Here is a 16,672-nt window from a genome sequence, read left to right as displayed (position 1 = left end):
CACATTTTTCTCAATAGGTCTTTTTTTTTTTTTTTTTTAAAGATTTATTTATTTGAAAGAGTTAACAGAGAGAGGGAGAGACAGAAAGAGAGGTCTTCTATGTGGTTTACTCCCCAAGTGGCCTCAAAGGCAAGGGCCCAAGTATTAGGGACATCTTCCTCTGCTTTTCCCAGACCTTAGCAGGGAACTGATCATGGGAAGTGGAACAGCCGGGACTTGAATTGCCACTGCCCATGTGGAATGCCAGCATTGTAGGCGGTGGCTTTACCCTCTATACCACCATGCTGGCCCCTCAATAGGTCTTAATAAGCACTATATTTTGCCTTGTTTCTTCTTTTCAACTTTTGTAGTTTACTTTTTAATAAATTTGTATGTTCTTTTAAATTACGAGCTTCATAAAGGCAGCAATTATTTATGTTTAACGACTTTATATTATACTAAGTGACAAAATAATATCATAGAGTAGTTTTATGTTTAGTGATAGTATACATTTTTAAATGAAAGTGGGAGGATAGGAATAACAGCTCTTTTTCTGTTTTCTTCATAAATCTCACTGTTAATATTTTTTGAAGTAAGAAAAAGAAAGATTAAGGTTCTGAAGTGTATGTTAAAGAGGGCTGTGAATACCTTTGGATGACTAGGTAGACTCTCAAGAGCATATTATATAGAGACTCAGCTCTTCATTGTAATGGAAGATGATCACTTGGATCTTCCAGACATTTATTTCTATTTGGTTTAAATGTTTGTTTTGACCTTTTTACCTTTTCATGTATCAGTAGATCTAGTGTTTTGGATATTGAGAATATTGTAAAATTACTGCTTTTATACTTAGTATATCTTTTAATTAAAAGAAGTTGTCTTAAGATTTTGAAAGTTGTACAATGCTTTCTTGTTCCCAGTTGATATTTAAATATACTTAAATGTCACAAAATGTTTCTCTTTTAAAATATTCTGTAGATCTAATATTTCAGTAATTCTTATGTGTGATCTTTTTATAATCTGTTAAATCTAATTACATTTGTTGTATTTAAAAATTACTACTTAAGTCAATAAGTGACTAGAAAGTTGTCTAGCCTTTCTGTCCCATTGTAGCTCCCTCCTTCATGCTGTGAATGATCAGCATCATCTTGTACTCTTTCAAAGCACCATCTTGAGTAAAACTGATGCCCTCTGTATATATATATATCCCTTTGGATGAGAAGGTAATTAAAGGATTATTTCAGGGGCTGGAACTGTGGCGTAGCAGGTTAAAGCCCTGATCTGAAGCGCCGGCATCCCATATGGGCACCGGTTCTAGTCCTGGCTGCTCCTCTTCTGATCCAGCTCTCTGCTATGGCCTGGGAAAGCAGAAGATGGCCCAAGTCCTTGGGGCCCTGCACCCACGTGAGAGACCCAGAAGAAGGTCCCGGCTCCTGGCTTCGGATCAGCGCAGTCCCAGCCATTGCAGCCATCTGAGGATTTGTCTAGTCATTACTCTATACAGGGTTAGAAGAATGTCACATAGGAAACAGATGAGTCTAGATTATTTGAAGGAGATACATTTCCTTGTAATGGAATATGGTGTGTGTGTGTGTGTGTGTGTGTGTGTGTCTCTCCATACACACATACTCACATGCATTTTTTAATGCTCTATAAGTATAAAGAAAGTCTAGAATCAAACATAACTCTAGGAGCCCTTGAGGGAATTGATAGTAGAGGAATTGGGGAAAGAGATGGTCTTTTCTTTTTTCTTTATTATACCCTTTAGTGTTTAAGAAATTTAAAAGAATAATGCAAGTATTTCTTTCATAGTGAAAATGAACTGTAATGATATTTGAAAATGTCTTCAACATCCATTCTTCTCTTTAAATTTTCGTGCTTAAAAACAGTGCAGTGTAGCATAATTTAATCAAAAGTTGTTTTGTACTGCAGACTTTATAAATACTTGGTAAATCACTTATTGAAATGCAGATCTGTAGTAGTGTTTGAATGCTCACTATGTGATAGGAATGGTGTTCTCGAAAGGCTCATTCATACTTTGATTTGTTTTAATATCATATATATCTAATATGCAGTTCACACATAAGGCTTCCCCTCATTTACAAACCTTCTTAAGAGTATAGATATTTTAAAAGATCAAACACAACAGAAGAATAAAATAAAAAATCAAAGTTTGTTTTTTCAGCTCCGCACTTATTGTTACTGGTTTCTTATGTTTTTTCCAGAAACGTTTTATGCACATTGTAATCATATCTATGTATCTGTGTATATATAGAAATGAAAACATATATAATGATTTCAAACCATGTAATATATGTGTGTGTGTGTGTGTGTGTGTGTGTAGAATCTTCCTTACCCTCTCCCCAAACACCATACGGAATCATAGTATATATACAGTTGTGCAAATTGATGCAACCCATGAGTTCTCTCAGTAAGATTCATTTTCTTTCAGCCTTAATGTTCTGCATCAGGAGTGATCCTTTAAATACAGGTCATATGTGTTACTCCTCAGTCCTTGCTAAAATAATTCAAGGGCTTCCCTTTCTTACATGAAGTCTACCTCACCTTGACGTGGCATGTAAATCCGAACTGATCCCCTTGTTTCTCCTGCCTTTTCTCTCAAAACTGTTGGGCTAACGCTTGATGTGCTGTTCATCCAGAATGTTTTTCAGTTTCTTTACGTTTGTAGCCTCTCCTCTACAAACTGCTTCCTCTGTCTCACTCTTTGGGTAACTCTTGCTATCTTCCCATCTTTTTAAAAGTCCATAATAGTTTTTGTATTTATCGGGATCTATATGTAAAACAAAATTCAAAGAAGTAAAATAAAAGAACTTCACTATTTTCATAAGCATACAACATACCAAAAGATATATATGCCTTAAAATGTAATCCTACCAACTTGTTTTTTCTTCAATCAGATTATTATGGTATTTATTCATTTTCAATTTATTAAAATCAAAGTTATACAACTAGTTTAAATGATCAATTCTACAAAATTTGTTATGAAAAAACATTAGGCCAGGTTCTGGTTCCAGATAAGATGAAGTAAGCATACTTCACCCTGTCTCTCCCACTGAATGCAGCTATAAAACCTGGACAGAATGCTTGGAGTGGCTATTTGAGGACTCTGAACAGTAAATAGTAGGAGGCAGATTGGGGAAGAAGACCAGAATTCAAAGTACCACTGAACCAGCGGTGAGTTTACCATTTTTTACTTCCAGTATGCCCAGCCTGAATTTAATGTATCCTGAAACTTGGAAGTGAGGATTAACATGGACAGAGAAGCACCAGAAGTTCTCTAAATCTGACTCAAGGAGCAGGAAGGGGGTCTCTCAATACTCAGAGAAATGTGAAAAATCCCACCTCTTTCTCTTTTGTTCTTCTGTTTTTCCTTTTCTTCATTCTCTTGCACCCAGGCCTTGGGAAAAGCTGCAGTGGCTTCAGCAGGGGCAAGTAAAAACTAAAACTCAGAGGAAAAAGACCCTTCCTCTCAGACTAGAAGAGCTATGATTCGAAGAGAGTGGGACAAATCCCCATTACTTTCATCTCTCTTTGCCCTTCTTTGGGTGGCCCTGATACAGCATGGTCTTGGAAATTACCCTGCAGAGTGGTGTCAATAAAGCCTTGGCTTTCTGCTGGAAGGCTGGAAAGGAGAGCTGAAAGATTGCACAGAAGAGGCTTGAACTTAGGAAACTCACCATTTAAAGTTGCTTGTGGACTTCTGAGTTGACTTCCAAACTGGGCAATGTATGTGTCTAATCCTAAACTGCATTCACAGACATTGAGAATTGAGTTATGGAATAGATCATTGCCCACATCCAAGACTGACACTGCGTGGGCATTTATGGAACACATTCAGCATGACTACAAAATTGAAAACTGAACTGATGTTAGAACTACAACCCACAGAATGCTTTTCAGAATTTAAAGCCTGAACTCAGCTGTTTCATCTACTGGCTGAAACAAATATACCAGTATTCTCAGTAGGATTTAATTAAAACATGGAATCTCATAATATTCAAAATGTCTGGAATACAATCTGGAATCACTTGGCTTTAAAAAAAAAAAACCAGAAAAATCTGAAATCACATAGAAAGAGATAGGAAATAGATAACAATGCCAGGATCATACAAAATCATTGCAAAAAGACTTTAAATCAGCTATTATGACTATGTTCTAGGAATGAATGGGAAGATAGAAAGTCTTAGCAGAGAAATAGAAGATATAAAGAAGAATAAATGGATAAATGGAATTTTTAGAACTGTGAAATATAATGAAAATTAAAAACACAGTGGATGGTTTCAATAGCAGGAATACACAGGAGGTGAAAGAGTCAGTGAATTTGTCAACAGATTAATAGGAATCTAATTTAAACAACAAAAAGAAAACATTTAAAAAATAAACAGAGCTTCTCAGACCTATGAGACAATGGGGAAAAGTCTAGTATTTATCATCAGGGACTCAGAACAAGAAGAGAATGAATGATACAGCAAAAGTATGCCAAGAAATAATGACATTTATATCGAAAAGGAAAAGATAAAATGGAGATCACATGACAATCTATGTAGAAAATCCTAAGGAATCCACAAATTCAAATTCCTACAATAAAGGAATTTTGTAAATAATATAAAACCATGAGGGGCTGGTGCTGTGGTGCAGTGGGTTGACGCCCTGGCTTGGAGCGCCGGCATCCCATATAGGCACTGGTTCAAGACCCGGCTGCTCCACTTCTGATCCATCTCTCTGCTGTGGCCTGGGAAGGCAATGGAGGATGGCCCGGGTCCTTGGGCCCCTGCACCCACTTGGGAGACCCGGAGGAGGCTCCTGGCTCCTGGCTTTGGATCGGCGCAGCTCTGGCCGTTGCAGCCAATTGGGGAGTGAACCAGAGGATGGAAGACCCCTCTCTCTCTCTCTCTCTCTCTCTCTCTCTCTCTCTTTCTGTGCCTCTCCTCTCTCTGTGTAACTCTGACTTTCAAATAAATAAATAAATCTTTAAAAAAAATAATAACATAAAACCATGAAAAGCTATCCTGTTTATACTGGCAATGAACAATTAAAAACTGAGTTAAAATATTACAGTGGCTTCTAAAAATTAAAGTATTAGGTATGAATGAAACAAAATGTGTTTAGGATCTCTATGCTAAAAATTGTAAAATCCTAATTAAATAAATAAAAGAAGGTTTAAATAAATGGAGAGACATAAGATATCCATGGATTGGAAGATTCACTATAGTTAAAAATTTTGATTCTCCACAAATGGATCTACAGATTTAATATAATAATGAAAATAAGGGCCAGCTTTGTGGTGTAGCAGATTAAAAAGCTGTCTGCAAATCCAGCTGCTTGCTAATGTGCATGGGAAAGCGGTGGAAGATGTCCCAGATTCTTGGGCCCCTGCCACCCTTTGGGAACCTGGAGAGAATTCCAGGCTAGGTGTAACCCAGTAGTGAACCAGCAGATAGAATATCTCTCCTATATGTCTTCCTTATTTTATTTACTTGAAAGGCAAAGTTACAGAGCGAGAGAGAGAGAGGGAATTTTTTTTTTAAGATTTATTTATTTGAGAGGCAGAGTTACAGAGAGAGATCTTCCATATGCTGGTTCACTCCCAAAATGGACACAATGACCGGGACTGTACCAAACCAAAGCCAGGAGCCAAGAGCTTCCTCTTAGTCTCCCATGTGGGTGCAGGGGCCCAAGTACTTGGGCCATCTTCTGCTGCTTTCCCAGGTGCATTAGCAGGGAGCTGGACTGGAGGTGGAGTGGCTGACTTGAACCAGCGCCCATATGGGATGCTGAAGCTGCAGGCTGTAGCTTTAACCTGTTGAGCCACAGTGTCAGCCTCTCAAAATCTGTGAACTCTTTGAAAACCCCTTGTATGCATACATTTTAAAATTTTTACATCAAAATTAGCCTTTTAATTCTGTTTTTTTTTTTTTTTTATCATGAAACTTTTGAGATACTCTTTGATTTAACCACTTCTTAAATTTGGACTTACTTAAGATCTTGCAGTCCCACTCCAAGGTGTTTGCCCTGTAGATATAAAAATTCATATTTATGAAAAAATATACTTGAATATTTGTCAGTTTTATTCTCAACTGCCAGAGAGTGAATGGATAAATAAACTGTGGTGTCCGTACAATGGAATACAACTCAACAATAAAAGTGAGAGGCTGGCATACTGGTACAGCAAGTTAAGCTGCCACTTGTTATGCTGGCATCCCATATCTGAGTGCCAGTGCCAGTCCTGGCTGCTCTGCTTCTAATCCAACTTCCTGATAATGCACCTGAGAAGCCTGTGGATAAAGGTGCAAGTGCTTGGGCCTCTGCCACCTGTGTGGGAGATCTGGCTAGAATTCCTGGCTCTAGGCTTCAGCCTGGCGCAGTCCTGGCTGTTGTGGCTATTTGGGGAGTGAACCAGCAGATGGAAGAGCTCTCTTTTTCTTTCCCTCTCTCTGTGTCAGTCATTCTTTCAAGTAAATAAATAAACCTTTAAAAAAATAAAAACTAATTATTGATGTACAGAACAACTTGAAATAAATCTGGAAAGCTTTATGCTGAAAAGGACGTGTATTGGGCACATATTGGGGCTGCTGCTATGGTGCAGCAGGTTAAGCTGCTGTCTGCAGTGCTGACATCCCATATGAGTGCTGGATGAAGTCCCAGCTGCTCCACTTCCTATCCAGCTGTCTGCTAATGTACCTGGGAAAGCAGCAGAAGAAGGCCCATGTGGGAGACCTGGTGAAGCTCCTGGCTCCTGCTTTTGTCCTGGCCCAGCCCAGGCTGTGTGGCCATCTGGGGAGTTAACCAGCAAATGAAAGATTCTCTCCCTCTCTTTTTGTAACTCTGCCTTTGAAATAAATAATTTTTTTAAAAAAAATCATTTATTTGAAGGACAGACCTGTGAGGTGGTAGGGGGCAGGGGAGAGCCAGTGAGTGAGTTTCTGTCTGCTGGTTCAGTCTGCAGATGGGTGCAACAGCCAGGTGAGCCTGGCCAAAGCTACAAGCAGAAACTTTATCTGGGTCACCTGTGTGGGTGGCAGGGGCCCAAGTACAGGGTTGTCATTCTCTGCCTTCCCAGGTGCATTAACAGGAAGCTGGTTCAGAAGCAGAGCAGCTAGAACTTGAACGTGCACTCTAGTATGTCTTCCACCATTGCATCACAATGCCAGCCCCAAGCAGAAGCCTTTTCAATTCTAGTAACAGGTTGTTTTAGGTCTGTTTTTTTAAATAATATGCTAAACTGCTATTTCTTGAAATTAAAAGAAAATTTAGGGGTCATATACCAACTTTCCACAAGGGAGGAAGATGCTTTTGCTCTCCTCCTCCTTATACGTTTATATTCTTCCCATCCTTCTGTCTTCATGGTGTGGATATATCTGACTTTAGTTTGATTAATATTTATAATTTTTTTAAAAAAATTATTTGAAAGGCAGAGTGACAGAGAGCGAGAGAAGGATAGACATATCTTCTATCTTCCATGCTGGCTTTGAAAGTGGCAGCTTGACCTGCCGTGCCATCATGTCAGCCCCTACATTGTTTCAATTGAATTAATATTATTCACAGCTGAGCCATGTAGTGAACTGATTACTCTTTGCTTCCTGCTTTGTTGTCTTTCCCCACGTTAATTTTTAAAAATTACTTTTTAAAGCTTTTATGTACTGCCACTGATTCAATCTTGTGCTCTTTACAGTTTAAAATTTCTCTGAAGATGTACAGATGTTTTGGATTTACTTCAATTTCATCTTTTTGGGGAAATCTCTTCTGGACCCTCTTAGTCTGCTTTCACCAGATTAAATTTTTTGTATGCTCATGATTATCACCTAAGGGCACCCTGAACATGTTCCCAGGGAGTTCTTTTATTCTTCTGTTGTATGGCTTGTTGAATCTCTTGTCTCTTTGTCATTTATTCGCATTTCAGTGAAGCACCACTCTAATAGCTTCTTGTGTAAAGGTGTGTGTGGGAGATATTTATGTAAAACCTATTATGCATGTCTGAAACTAGTTTTATTCTATCCTGATGTTTTAAAAAAGATTTATTTTAAGGGAGAGTGGAAGAGAGAGAGAGACAGAGACAGAGAGAGATCTTCCATCTGCTGATTTACTCCCCAAATGCCTGCAATAGCTAGGGCTGGGCCAGGCTGAAATCAGGAGCCAGAAACTTCATCCTGATCTTCCACAAGTACTTGCACCATCTTTTACTGCCTTCCCAGATGGAACAGAAGTAGAGGAGCTGGGACTCTAATCAGCATTCTGATATGGGACAGGCAGAAGCTGGAAGCCAGAAACCTAATCTAGGTCTTCCACATGGACCCAGCACCACTGCCTTTCAGGCTACATGTTAGGAGAGATCTGGAATCAAGAGCAAAGCTGGGTATTGAATCCAGGTACTCTGGTCTGGGATGTGGGCGTCCAAAATGACATTTTAGTTGCTAGCCCAGACATTTATCCGCATAACACTTTCTCTTTTTTTGGCAGGCAGAGTGGACAGTGAGGGAGAGAGAGACAGAGAGAAAGGTCTTCCTTTTGCCATTGGTTCACCCTCCAATGGCCGCCGCAGCCAGCGCACTGCGTCCGGCGCATCGCGCTGATCCAAAGCCAAGAGCCAGGTGCTTCTGCTGGTCTCCCATGCGGGTGCAGGGCCCAAGGACTTGGGCCATCCTCCACTGCTCTCCCGGGCCATAGCAGAGAGCTGGACTGGAAGAGGGGCAACCGGGACAGAATCCAGCTCCCCGACCGGGACTAGAACCCTGGGTGCCGGCGCCGCAGGTGGAGGATTAGCCTATTGAGACACGGCGCCGGCCCCCATAACACTTTCTAAGCAAACGCATATATTGAATTTCTGTTTAATGCTTATTCTTGGTTGTCATAAGCTACCATTTGATCTTACATTTCTTTTTTTAATAGAAAGCTTTTATTTAATAAATATAAATTTCATAAGTACAACTTTTGGATTATGGCAATTCTTCTCCCCATAGCCACAAACCATCCCACTTCCTGCCCATTCTCCCATTCTTTATTAAGATTTATTTTTAATTATCTTTATATACAGAAGATCAACTCTATACTAAGATTTCAACAGTTTCCACCCACACAGACACACAAAGAAGTACCGTTTGAAGACTAGTTGTACCGCTAATTCTCATAGTTTAACACATTTAGGACAGAGGTCCTTCATGGGGAGCAAGTGCACAGTGACTCCTGTTGTTGATTTAACAATTGACACACTTTTTTTTAAAGATTTTATTTATTTTATTTGAGAGTTAGAGTTACAAACAGTGAGAGGGAGAAACAGAGAGGTCTTCCTTCCATTGATTCACTCCCCAAAATGGCTGCAACGGCTGGAGCTGCACCGATCCAAAGCCAAGAGCCAAGAGCTTCTTGCTGGTCTCCGACGTGGTTGCAGGGCCCAAGGACTTGGGCCATCTTCTGCTGCTTTCCCAGGCCATAGCAGAGAGCTGGATTGGAAGAGGGGCAGCCAAGACTAGAACTGGCGCCCATATGGGATGTCGGCGCTGCAGGCGGAGGATTAATTTACTGTGCCACAGTGCTGGCCCCACAATGGACACTTATTTATGATGTCAGTGATCACCTGAGGATCTTGTCATGAGCTGCCAAGGCTATGGAAGCCTTTTGAGTCCACAAACTCCATCAGTATTTAGATATAAGCAAAGTGGAAGTTCTCTCCTCCCTTCAGAGAAAGGTACCTCCTTCTTTGATGGCCCCTTCTTTCCACTGGAATCTCACAGAGATCTTTCATTTAGCTCATTTTTTTGCCACAGTGTCTTGGCTTTCCATGCCTGAAATGCTCTAATGGGCTTTTTTAGCCAGATTTGATTGCCTTAAGAGCGGATTCTGAGGCCAGAGTGATGTTTAGGGCATTTGTTATTCTGTTGCATGGCCCACTTCCCATGTTGGATCGTTCTGTCCTTTTAAATTCTATCTATTAGTAGTAGTAGACACTTGGTCTTATTTATGTGATCCCTTTAACAATTCTTTTTTTTTTTTTTTTTTTTTTGACAGAGTGGACAGAGAGGGAGACAGAGAGAAAGGTCTTCCTTCTCCGTTGGTTCACCCCCCAGTGGCCGCTGTATCCAGCACGCTGCAGACGGTGCACCACGCTGATCTGAAGCCAGGAGCCTGGTGCTTCTCCTGATCTCCCATGCAGGTGCAGGGCCCAAGGACTTGGGCCATCCTCTACTGCATTCCCGGGCCACAGCAGAGAGCTGGACAGGAAGCGGAGTGACCAGGACAGAATCTGGCGCCCCTACTGGGACTAGAACCCGGTGTGCCTGTGCCTCAGGCAGAGGACTAGCCTATTGAGCCACGGTGCCGGCCAACAATTCTATCTTTATGATCAGTTATGAACTTAAACTTACAACTTTAACTAGTAAGATGGCATTGGTACTTGCCAACTTAATGGGATTTGGAGTCCCATGGCAAGTTTTTAGCTTTACCCTTAGGGCTAAGTCCCAGGGAACTTGTGCCAAACTGTACATCTCCTCCCTCTCTTATTCCCACTCTTAGTTTTAACAGGGTTCAATTTTCAATTGGATTTAAACACCTGAGAATAATTCTGTGTTAAGTAAAGAGTTCGGCCAGCACCACGGCTCAATAGGCTAATCCTCCGTCTGCGGCGCTGGTACACTGGGTTCTAGTCCCGGTCAGGTTGCTGGATTCTGTCCCGGTTGCCCCTCTTCCAGTCCAGCTCTCTGCTCTGGCCTGGGAGTGCAGTGGAGGATGGCCCAAGTTCTTGGGCCCTGCACCCGCATGGGAGACCAGGAGAAGCACCTGGCTCCTGGCTTCGGATCAGCGCGGTGCGCCAGCCGCAGTGGCCATTGGAGGGTGAACCAATGGCAAAGGAAGACCTTTCTCTCTATCTCTCTCTCTCTCACTGTCCACTGCCTGTCAAAAAAAAAAAAAAAAAAGTTCAGCCAATGGTATTAAGTAGAAAAAGAAAATATTAAAAAGAATAAAATAGTAAGCTGTTCCTTGACAGTCAGGATTAGAGCTGATCAAGTCATTGCTTCTCCTGGTGTTAGTTTCACTTTTACATGTTTCCTTTTAGGTGCTCAGTTAGTTGTCACAGATCAGGGAGAACATATGATATTTGTCCCTTTGGGACAGGCTTGTTTCACTCAGTATGATGTTTTCCAGATTCCTCCTTTAGTTGCAAATGACCGGATTTCTGAGAAGAATGTCTTTGGTATTTTGATTGGTATCTCATTGAATCTATAAATTGCTTTTGAAAGAGTGGACATTTTGATGATATGAATTCTTCCAATCCATGAACATGGAAGATTTTTCCTTTTTTTTGTATCTTCTTCTATTTCTTTCTTTAAAGTTTTGTAATTCTCATTGTAAAGATCTTTGACATCCTTGATTAAGTTTATTCCAAGGTATTGGATTTTTTTTTTTTTTTGTAGCTATTGTGAGTGGGATTGATCTTAGAAGTTCTTTCTCAGCCACGGCATTGCCTGTGTATACAAAGGCTGTTGATTTTTGTGCATTGATTTTATATCCTGCTACTTTTCCAAACTCTTCTATGAGCTCCAATAGTCTCTAAGTGGCGTTCTTTGGATACCCTAAATAAAGAATCTTATCATCTGCAAATAGAGATAGTTTGACTTCTTCCTTCCCAATTTGTATCCCTTTGATTTCTTTTTCTTGCCACTTGGCTCTGGCTAAAACTTCCAGTACTATATTGAATAGCAATGGTGAGAGTGGGCATCCCTGTCTGGTACTGGATCTCAGTGGGAATGCTTCCAACCTTTCCTCATTCAATATGATGCTGGCTGTCAATTTGTCATAAATTGCCTTAATTGTGTTGAGGAATGTTCCTTTTATACCCAATTTGCTTGAGTTTTCATCATTAAAGAGTGTTGTATTTTATCAAATGCTTTCTCTCCATCTATTGAGATAACCGTATGGTTTTTCTTCTGCAGTTTGTTAATGTAGTGTATCACATTGATTGATTTGTGAACATTGAACTATCCCTGCATACCAGGGATATCCCACTTGGTCTGAGTGGATGATCTTTCTGATGTGTTGTTGGATTCTACTCGCTAGAATTTTATTGAGGATTTTTGCATCTATGTTCACCAGGGAAATTGGTCTGTAATCCTCTTTCTCTGCTGCATCTTTGTCAGGTTTAGGAATTAAGGTGATTCTGGCTTTGTAGAAAGAATTTGGGGGGATTTCCTCTCTTTCAGTTGTTTTGAATGGCTTGAGAAGAATTGGAATTAGTTCTTTAAACGTCTGGTAGAATTCAGCAGTGAATCCATCTGGTCCTGGGCTTTTCTTTGTTGAGAGGGCCTGTATTACTGATTCAATTTCTGTCATGGTTATGGGTCTGTTTAGGTTTTCTGTGTCTTCATGGTTCAATTTAGGTAGGTTGTATGTATCTAGGAATCTATCCTTTTTATCCTTTTCTGCTAGATTTTCCAGTTTGTTGGCATACAACTCTTTGTAGTTAGGTTATAATATTCTGGGATGACAGTTTTTTTCCTCTTAGTACTTGGGCTATATTTTGCCACTCTCTCCTAGCTTGCAGGGTTTCTGATGAGAAGTCTGATGAGTTTAATTGGAGATCCTCTGAAAGTAATCTGGTGTTTCTCTCTTACACACTTTAGAATCTTCTCTTTATGTTTCACAGTGGTGAGTTTGATTACAATGTATCATGCGAGGATTTTTTCTGGTCAGGTCTGTTGAGAGTTCTGTGTGATTCCTGTACTTGGATGTCTCTTTCTCCAAACCCAGGATGTCTTCTGCTAGTATTTCACTAAAAAGGCCTTCTAATCCTTTCTTTCTCTCCATTCCTTCAGGAACTCCTAGAACCTGAATGTGTGTGTGTGTGTGTGTGTGTTTTATAGTATCCTATAGATTCCCAACAGTGATCTTTAGATTTCTGATTTCCTCTTCTTGTCTTTGTTTTGACTGTATACTTTCCTGTGTTGTCTTCTAAGACCAATATTCTCTCTTCTGCCTCACTGATTCTGTTTTTAAGACTCTCCATTGTGTCTTTTATTTGTTCTATTGAATTCTTCATTTCATTTTGATTTGTCCTTAGGATTTCAATTTCATGGGAGAGATTTTCTTTCATGTCCTGCAAGGATTTCAGTAGTTTGTGCGTTTGCTTTTGATTAGTTCTGTGTAATCTTATGATCAATTTTTGAGTTCCATTTCTTCTATCTCATCATTTTCATAATCTATTATTGAAGTGTCATGTTCTTTTGGGAGCATCATGTTGTCTTCCTTATTCTGTTTCTTGAATTGTTGTGTTTGTTGTTCGGCATTTGTGGAGATATTCGTTGATTTCTTCTTTTCTCCCCACCCCCGACCATGGCAGCTTTTATTATTGCACTATGACTCTGTAGATAAATGGACTGTCTGCTTTCAGTGAATCTCTAGAGGCTTGTAGTGGGTGTGGCCAGAGAGCTCTGTTCAGTTCTCTAGGGTTAGAGTGTGCCTAAGGTGACACACCCAGGTTTGGCGTGGTAAATCTCTCTCTTTTTTTAATCAGAAGGGAAGTATATTCTGCTCAGCTGAGTTCTTCTCCTCGATGGAGACCAGTGCCTGAGCACTAGCCCCAGTGGGTATAATATTTGTCTGCTCTGTCCCAAGGACCACACAAAGGATCTGTGGCAAATCAGTTGGGATGCAAACATTCCATACTGTGTTACCTACGTTTGAGACTCAGCTCTGCTCTGGATTACAGCTTTCTGCCAGTATGTACGCTGGGAGGCAGCTGGTGGTGGCTCAAATAGTTGTGTTACTTTCACTTATGTGATAGACCTGCACTGAGTTCCTGGTTCCCAAGCATTTGAGGAATGAGCCAGTGAATTGAAGCTGTGTCTGTCAGTCTGTCTCTCAAATACAATTAATAAACAAATAGAAGGGGAGGGGGGCTGGTGCTGTGGCGTAGTGGGTAAAGCCGCCATCTGCAGCTCCAGCATCCCATATGGGCACCGGTTAAAGACCCGACTGCTCCACTTCCTATCCAGATCTCTGCTATGGCCTGGGAAGGCAGTAGAAGATGAGCCAATGCCTTGGGCCCCTGTACCCTTATGGGAGACCCAGAGAAGCCTCCTGGCTCCTGGATTAGGATTGATATAACTCCAGCCAGAGGGGCTAACTGGGGAGTGAACCAGCAGATGGAAGACCTCTCTCTCTCTCTGCCTCTCCTTCTCTCTATGTAACTCTTTCAAATAAATAAATAAATCTTTTTATAAAAAATAGAAATAGGGGCTGGCACTGTGGCACAGCTGGTTAAAGCTCTGGCCTGCAGCACCAACATCCCATAGGGGGTGCCAGTTCAAGTCCCAGCTGCTCCACTTCTTATCCAGCTCTCTGCTAATACACTTGGAGAAGCATCAAGGATGGCCCAAGTGCTTAGCTCCTGCACCCACTTGGAGGACCCAGAAGAAGCTCCTGGCTCCTGGCTTTAGCCTGGCCCAGCCCCACTCACTGTGGTCTTTTGGGGAGTGAAACAGCGGATAGAAGACCTCTCTCTCCAAAATGGCCTGTGTCTCTACCTCTCTCTGTAACTCTACCTTTCAAATAAATAAAAATAAATAGAAATAAATGCCCTAGAAGAAATGTAAGAAGGCAGTTCCAAGATGGTGGAGTAGGGAGGGAGCTTACTGCTCTAGCCCAGAAAAGGATAGTTTTAAAAAAGTAAAGATAGTGTAGTCTCAGGGAAGTTAGAGAAAAAACACCAGAGGAAACTCTACCGAAATTAGAGGAACACGGTGGACCTACATGAGGGTGTGGGCGCCCACAACTCAGGACTCTAATAGCTGAGAGCCTCTGCAACAGCGCTGTATAGTGAGGTGAGACAAGGCTGCAGTAGCTCGAGCCATAGGTGGCAACTTAACCTACTACATCACAACACTGGCCCCATGTGTTGATTTTATTTCCTGAAATTGCAAAGTGTTTGAAATCCATGCATTTGCAGTTTCTATAAAACACACACACACACACACACAGAGAGAGAGAGAGAGAAAATGCATGTTATAAAAAACCATCAGGAACTGGTGCAGGTAAAGCCACCACTTACAATACCGGTATCCCATATGGGCACCGGTTCTAGTCCTGGCTGCTCCTCTTCTGATCAAGCTCTCTGCTATGGCCTGGGAAAGCAGTAGAGGATGGCCCAAATGCTTGGGCCCCTGCACCCACGTGGGAGACCCAGAAGAAGCTCCTGGCTCCTGTCTTCAGACTGGCGCACTCCAGCTGTTGCGGCTAGTTGGGGAGCAAACCAACGGAAGCAAGACCTCTCTGTCTCTGCCTCTCCTTCTCTCTCTGGGTAACTCTTTCAAATAAATAAATATAAATCTTTAAAAAAAAAAAAAAACTATGCTAGACTAATTATCTGCTCTTCCTTGAATTTTTGGAAGTTCCCTGAAAAATCTGGGGATTTTGGTATTCTCTGGGGATCCTGGAACCAATCCCAATGGACAGCAAGTTAATCACTGTGTATCATATTATACTATAATGATACAACACTTTACCAAGGAGTCAGGGTTGTGGCACAGCAGGTTAAGTTACCACCTGTGACACTGACATTCCGTATGGGCACTGGTTCTAGTCCCGGCTGCTATACTTCATATCTAGCGCCCTGTTAATGCACCTGGGAAAGCAACAGAAAATGATCCACCACCAATTCAAGATTCGGCTGCTCCACTTCCGATCCAGCTCTCTGCTATGGCTTGGGAAAGCAGTGGAAAATGGCCCAGGTACTTGGGCCTCAGCATTGCATGAGAGACCTGGAAAAAGCTCCTGGTTCCTGATTTTGATTTGGCCCAGCTCCAGCTGTTGTGCCTATTTGGGTAGTGAACCAGTAGATGGAAGACCTCTCTCTGCCTCTGCCTCTCTGGAGCTCTACATTTCAAATAAATAAATAAATCGTTTTTTAAAAAATAGGGAAAAAGAAAATGGCCCAAGGGCTTGGGCCCCTACACCCACATGGGAGACCCAGATGAAGCTCCTGACTCATGGCTTCAGCCTGGCCCAGCCCTGGTTATTGCGGGCATTGGGGAATAAACCAGCAAGTGGGAAGATTGATCTCTCTCTCTCTGTCTCTCCCTTTCTCTCTGTAGTGCTCCCTTTCAAATAAATAAATAAATCTTAAAAAAAAAAAAAGACCTTATCTCACTTTTCTTGCATCATCATGCTCCACACATTCACCAACTTAACCTTATCCACTCTTGTAGCCTGTGTTAATCTATTCAACCTTGGAAATTGTGGAAGCAAAAGAATCTTTTTTGGAGGTGGTCTTATTAATGAAAATAGCTGGAACAGAAGTTCTTGTCTTCCCATGAAAAAAGAATTTCAGATGTGAGTCAGAGATCAGTAGTTAGCAGGCTAGCAAGGTTTAATGAAGAGAATATACCTGGGAGATCAGGTAGACAATTCAGCAAAGAACTAAGCTCTCAGTATGCATTCATACTGTAGTTACCATGGGTGTGGGCCCACCATTTCTCCTCCCCCTTCCCTCCTCTGGGATATTGCTGGGCAGAAGGCTTTCCTGGAGTGGAATTTATGAAATTTCTTCCAAGGAATTGGACCTAATAGCATCCCTTGGCACTGGCCTGGGAAGATTCCCCTGATAAATCCTTAGGGAAGCCTGAGATCCACCTGTAAGTTTATCAGACATGGCAGGATTTTGATGTGTAAATGTTGGATTGCTTTC

General features: G+C 41.3%; 1 protein-coding gene across 10 annotated transcripts in view; it reads left to right on the top strand.

Annotated features, from left to right (window-relative positions):
- The window catches only part of TTBK2 (tau tubulin kinase 2), a 163,891-nt gene that overhangs the window by 59,730 nt on the left and 87,489 nt on the right, over nucleotides 1-16,672 (top strand). For 2 of the 10 annotated variants that reach the window (XM_070054078.1, XM_051822035.2), the window contains one exon: nucleotides 3,063-3,174. The exons of the other annotated variants lie outside the window; for them this stretch is intronic. The gene's annotated coding sequence lies outside the window, so the exon portion shown is untranslated. The remainder of the gene's footprint in view (nucleotides 1-3,062; nucleotides 3,175-16,672) is intronic. 10 annotated transcript variants of the gene reach the window in all.

Source organism: Oryctolagus cuniculus, chromosome 12 (genome assembly GCF_964237555.1).
Source record: "Oryctolagus cuniculus chromosome 12, mOryCun1.1, whole genome shotgun sequence".
In the NCBI taxonomy this organism is placed as follows: Eukaryota; Metazoa; Chordata; class Mammalia; order Lagomorpha; family Leporidae; genus Oryctolagus; species Oryctolagus cuniculus.
Note: the sequence above shows the minus strand (reverse complement) of the source record. Positions and strands in the feature narration are given on the sequence as shown.